The sequence below is a fragment of the Danio rerio genome, chromosome 8 (assembly GCF_049306965.1).
Source record: "Danio rerio strain Tuebingen ecotype United States chromosome 8, GRCz12tu, whole genome shotgun sequence".
Lineage (NCBI taxonomy): Eukaryota > Metazoa > Chordata > Actinopteri > Cypriniformes > Danionidae > Danio > Danio rerio.
The window spans coordinates 55144363-55150979 of NC_133183.1; the positions used below are offsets into that span (position 1 = coordinate 55144363).

The window sequence follows — 6617 nt, forward strand, 5'->3', positions numbered from 1 at the left end:
TATTTATTTATTTTTTTTTTATAATTTCTCACTTCATAAATACACAAAAATTGGATCATAAAAAACAATAATTGTTACTTTAATTTATTTAATTTATTTGCAAAATAATAAAACTTGCTTAATGTTTTTTTCATATTCAAAGTAACTGTTACATTCATAATAGGACAGTTTTCTATATTAGGTGATTTATGATTATTATAAAGAGACAGTCCTCGCTGCAGCCCGCAGCTTAATGACATACTGGACCAGGTCAACTACATAATGGACGATCATCTACACCTCCCCTAAACCCAACCATCACAGTAGCTTGGGGGTTACTTCGCTGGGCGGTAGAAGGTGCACTACGTTGTGGATCTGGTCCAGTTATTGTAGTTACAGACTGCAGTAAGGACATTTTGATTAAAAAAGGGTCCTTTTGATACTTAGATGTTCACTTATAAATTACTGTCTATGCTTTATCTAAGATGCTTCACATCTATGTATTCTGGAGGCAAAAGGAAAAGGAAGTCTGCAAATATTCCACATATATCGGTGGTTAAGTGTATGGAAATTCAGTTCTGTCTACAAGCTGAAGTTCTGTCTAAATCTGTCCGATAATGCGGATCATGTAGAGGTTGGCTTTAAGTGAAGTTTATGTATAAACAAATTTCGAGAGGATCACGTGCTTATGATTGCTAGCAGCTGACCCGCATTATCTAATTCACTACGATCCAATCAGATGACTCCTAAAGTACTATAAATACCCTGGGGTTTATTCCATTGCTATCTTCGTTTTGAAGAGTCCCCCCTTCCTCCCCTATGCCTCCTTCTTAGACGGGTGACACGGTGGCCCAGTGCCTAGCACTGTCGCCTCACAGCAAGAATGTCTCTGGTTCCTGGCTTTACCAAAACTAGCAGACATTTCTGTGCGGAGTTTTGCACTTCTCCCCGTGCTCACATGGATTTCCCCCGGGTTCCTTGGTTTCCTCCCACCGCCTAAAAACATGCAATTAAGTCAATTGAACAATCCAAATTGTCAACATAGACACGCTTCTAGTTAGTAATTAGTTTCAAGAGCATTCACTTGCTACAGCAGGGGAGTTCTCGAGATCTACCTGAGCTCAAACTCCCCTCCCGCTTTGCAACGGGAGGGAGCCCTGGGCTCGAGGATCTCATGAGCTCAGGGCTCTCTTGCCAAACAAGCTTTATAATTAATCATCAGCTAAGTGTGAACTCTTGAACTAAGAGTTTGTGCAAACTAAACTGAAAATTAACTGTGTAGCCAGATAATCTAGCTTCGAGGTACAGGCCCCAGGAGTTATTGCAGTAATGTAGCTCATTTTACATTGGTCCCTGGTAATTTACCATAAAGCAGCAGTTATGCCAGATTTGGTCAATTGTTTGTGCGAGCTGAGTGCTACAACAGAATCAAAGATGTGGTTCTCTTAGTATAACTCTATGCACCAGAATTCTGAGCCATGCAATGCTTTGTGTTTTTTGACAGACTGTCTTGCTGAACTGCCGGTCACACTTGAATATTGGAGTTATCAGTGTAGCCCCAACTTTAGTGATCATGTCCTCAATTGTGAAGCCTTTGTTCGCCATCACCTCATCTCCACGTTCAAGAAGATTCAAAAGCCAGACTTTCATGTAATGTCTTTGTCGGAGATTGAGCCTGTGTACAGACGATAGATGAAGGCTGTATTTTTTCTGACAAATTGTTTCAAATTGGACACGTTAATCTGAGAGATTAGGAGAACTTGCAGGAATCATATACTTTTACATGTAATTGTTTATTCTGCGGTTAGCTTTCAGGGCATATTATTCAGACAATATCAGTCTGCTACAATGATAGACTGCACATTAAAGCGGGGGGAAAACGAGCATGAATGGGATTATCATAATAGACCCATTCATTAGCAAACTTGAGCTTAGAGTGACTTACACTTTTAGTTGAAAAAAGCTCCTTATGTCTTTTTTGCCGCCACCATTCTCACTTGCGTGTGTCACACACCTCACACATTACATCTGTCACACAACCAGCGATCGCTTCCCAGATGATCGCTGGTTTTCACACGAACTCTCTAAACTACATTTCCGCTTTTCCCAGGACTACACATTCATACATGCACTGCTCCCAAACACACACGTCTGTTCATTCATCTATCCTGATTGCATCACCAGCTGAGCCTTGTACACAGACTGATTTCATTCCATTCATAAGCCACTCATTCACGCTTCCAGTTTGCCGAGTCTTGATTTCCCAGTGTGACATTACGAAGCGTTTCTCCCTGTCTTGTTTATCCGTGTTTAGACCCTAGCTTTGCATTCCTAGTTATCCTGTTTAGCCCCGGCCAGCATTTCTGAGCGTTATTCCCTGCCTGATTCTTCGTGCATTACTCCAGCCTGTTTCTGACTCTGCTTCGCCTTCTGCCTGCCCACGACCCACGCCTGATTTACGGACTCTGATACTCTCTGCCTGCCCACGATCCACGCTTGATACACGGACTCTGATACTCGCTGCCTGCCCACGACCCACGCCTGATACACGGACTCTGACACTCACAGCCTGCCCTCGACCAATGCCTGGTAAACCCCTCTGTGTCTGTTCATCGCCAGTCTTGATACTTCATAGACTATTGTGGATGTGTGTTTGCACTTTAGTGCATATTGTGTGTTTGAGTGAAAGCTTGAATAATAAATACTGCATAATGGATCCCTCCGTGACAGTCTCCTCGTTACAACATCCCTTATTCTTGCATGGGAAATTCACCAGCAAAATTTGGTGCTTGCTGCTTGTATCTGAACATAGCATCCTACGTGACAGCAGGGAAAGGCACAACCAATCACAGTGTTCATATGTGTTTGGGGGGGCAGTGCTACTCGAGGAGAGAATGTGATATAACCCTTTCTGCATATCTAGGTTAATATTGACAGCATGATTTTTTTAAAAAGTGAAGTAAAGTATTGCTGGAGACATTTCAATAGTTCATAGATATTAGTGAGGATGCGTCTTCTCGGTCCATGCTAAATCTATGCCCCTGCTTGAAATGTTGTGGTGCCTTTGTAGCTGGAGAATATCTCTTGAGTGGAGTGTCAGAAATGTGGGACTCTAACGGCTAATTTCTGTACAGTCCAAAATTACTGACATTAGAAATAATAAACTGTTTTTCTCAGGCATGGAGACGCGTAGCACAAGCTCTGTGATTGGTCGGCTTAGAAGCGCTGACGAGTGTGGGTGGGACCGAGAGCCGCGTGAGTCCGTTGGAGCGACTGTTTGCAAGTGTCGAGTGTTTACAAGGAGTTCCAGATGGAGACTGTTTGTTTTGTGTTTACCTTATGGTTAAAGTTGTTGCACATCCACTGGTTCCTATCTCAAAATGAGCAAGTTTGAACCACTTGTACATTAAGGAAGCGTTCAGAAAAAGTAAAACACCCGTAAAGAAACTCGCCACAAAGACACTGCCAGCTAGCATTTCGGAAGTGTTATTACAGGGCAAAAGAAACAGCGCGCAGAAGTATGAATACACAGCTACATGCGTTCCATGCGCTGTGGGTCACGCTGATCAATTGATGCAGAAGTATAACCCAGGCTAGAAGTGTTCGCTAGTTTGCTTGAGTGCGCACGGCGAATGTGACGTCTTCGCGGTGTTAGCGGAAGTTCGCATTGGGTGCACGTGACATCATTTCGGCTGGCGATGAGCACAGCATTTTTTATTATACTCAAGCAGTTTGCGCAGCGCCGCATTCACCTGCATAGTCATCATGAATGATTTTGAGGAGCTGTTGCCTGAACAGGTACGCCTGTACAGACACCTTTATGATCCATCGATGCGTGATCATCGAGATACCCAGATGGCCAATAATTCTTGGTAAGAAATTGTGTCGGCCATGGGAAAGGAGGACAGTTTACGCAAGAAAGTCTGGAAAACCTGAGGGAGAAGTTTGTAAAAGCAAAACGGAGAGGCCAATGCAGAAGTGGAGATCCAGGTGGTTTAAAATACGTTCCTCCAATTCTGACCAAACTTGGCTGGTTATCGTAGTATGTGAAACACTGAGAAACGGACTCAAAAATAGACATAGAGGTGAGTGTTTGTTTTCACTTTTGTGATACAAGTTTGCTGTAGTTTCAAAGGTGTGATCCATTTGCAAATAATCGTGATAAACAGTAACCAAAGCTTTTTTATTTCTCCTTGGAAAATAGAAAATATCAATTATTGCTTCTGAAAAACTGAGGTATTCTGACTAATATTTTAAGCATTTGGTACTTTTTATAATTGTTATCATTAATTTAAGGGTATCATGCCTTTTGTTCTTTTACCTACTCGCCGATTTCATTGTAAAACACAATCCCAGATATGATAAATTTAAATATATGATTTGTTGAGCTTTCGAAGCTGTGATGCATTTGCAAACAATCGAGATAAAGAGTTAAAAAAAGTCACAACAGTAGTCTTTTCAAATATAGATTACTAAAGAATTGGTAAAAAAAACGAATGTAGTTGTTTGATGTATTTTAAATGTAATATAACTTTTTGTAATATTATTGTTTTAGGAGAAAGGTTGTGTGGTCCCCAGTCAAAAGCTGGAAAGCGGAAACCCTGAAACATTTACATCATCTTCAGCCACCTCAAGAGTGCCTTCACCAGTTCCTGACTTCGCTTTACCACTTCCTGTCCCCCCGGCTTTACTTGAATATAACATTTCTCTAACACTACCTTCAGCTCCAACATGCGAGTCATCTCCATGTTCCGAGTCGTCAAGAAACATGTCAGTTATTTTTATCGTTTCATCCAGTCTCCATACGAAAAAGGAACACAGAGGATGTTCTCCTCAAGAGAAAGGTTGGACTAGGAAAGGGAGTTGGTCAAACAGCAGGACAATGAGAACAGCAGATTCGGTGCATGTATAGTAGATATGTTATCTCAAGTTTGGCCTGAAGAGAAACCTCTTGTAAAGTTCCAGCTTCGAGTCCTTTTTGATGCGCTTAAGAAACAGAAAGCTAGCTAAGCTGGTTGTGGTGACAAATAAATCTAGACTGGGCTTTTTGTTTCACTTTTCTATAAATATTTTATTACATAACTACATGTTTATATGCATATTTTAAGAATTTTTATTACATTTGTTTGTTGCTGTTCATTGCTGTAGCCATTTTAGTTGTATTGTTTGAAAACAAACAACATTTGATTCTTTTGTAGACTGTATTTTTGACTTTTTTTAAATGTCATCTCACTAACATTACTTGCAAGTTTAATAAGTGTTGGCAAATTGGTAATACACAATTACATACATATTGTTTAATATTTTTCAACATTGCCAGGTTTAACACTGACAGTTTACAAATTTTAATATACCCTTTACCTACCACACCAAGAAAAACAGTTTGGATTGCATTTCTTAACTACTAATGTCGCTAGTTACCACCATCTATGCATTTTTATAGGTGATAATGGCCAGGAATGTTGGGCCATTAATGCCTTTTTTGCATGAGTATAGGACAAAAACTAGCCAGACAGTTATGTTAATTGTGGAATGGGCTATAAACAAGTCAGTATTCTTGTGCTTGTGTCTTTGTAATCTGGCAAGGTTAGAGAGTGTTTTTTTTTCTATTTTGAATTGCCAGCCAGACATTTTTGTATATTAGTGTGCATTATGTCACACACATAGTTAATAAAACACACACACTCAAATATTACTTAGTGTTTTGTACACCCTGGAGAAATTTAATTGAATACTCTCATTAAACAGTATTTTGTATTATTCGCTTATATTATACATTTCCATGCTCGATCTGTAGTTAAAATGGTAAGGTTTTGTGATTGTTTTGTACTAGAATACATTTGAGAGGATAATACATTAAAGCATTGAAATATATTTATTAATAAAAGTGAACATTTTATCTGACTAAAACGTTAAGCTTGAAATATTATCAGCGTTGCTTCCCTTGTGAAAATTATGTATTAGGTAACAGTTTCTGTACTTTGTGCTTCACAAGTGGTTTCCATCCATTTATAGTCGTGAATTGTAAATTCAATTAAACAGTTTAATCGAGTGACTTGTACAGACTATTTAGTAGTTCAAAATAATATGTGAAATAACAAAAGTACTATATACCATGTAATGAAAGCACCAACTTTTTTAATACATTTGCTTTATCATTGGGATGTGACTTGCAACTTCTTTGTATTTACAAATAAAAATATTATTATACATAAAGTTACTGTAACACAGGAAGTAACAGAGACATCTGAAGTAGGATCCACGTGCAGGTTTATTCTGAGTCAGGCAAGAAATGGTCAACACAGGTGCAAATAGATGTATAAAGGAAGTCCAGAATCTTAGTCAAAAGTATCAGGCGGGAGTTCAAAAGGCAGGCGGCAAACAGGGACAAAAAGGCTAACAAGGCTAAGGTCAAAACACAGGAAACCAAGACTAGGAAACCACATTGTAGTGCTACTTTACAGATAACAAGACTCGACAATGAGAGTGAGTGTGTGTGCTTAAATAGTGTGTGTAATCAGTCTTTGACAATCCACAGGTGGTGCTAGTGTAATCAGTCTAAATGAGGAAGCATGTGTGTGTGGGCGAAGTGCATGGCTGCGTCTGAAACCGCCTACTACTCAGTAGGTACTGTATTT

At 39.6% G+C, this 6617-nt stretch overlaps 1 long non-coding RNA gene across 1 annotated transcript; it reads left to right on the forward strand.

The window, feature by feature from the left end:
- The first annotated feature begins 2034 nt into the window (after nt 1-2034).
- LOC141375919 (uncharacterized) lies at nt 2035-6121 on the forward strand. Its single transcript, XR_012384737.1, has 2 exons — nt 2035-4064; nt 4535-6121. It is a non-coding gene; the product is annotated as an uncharacterized lncRNA (long non-coding RNA).
- The last annotated feature ends 496 nt before the right edge of the window (nt 6122-6617 follow it).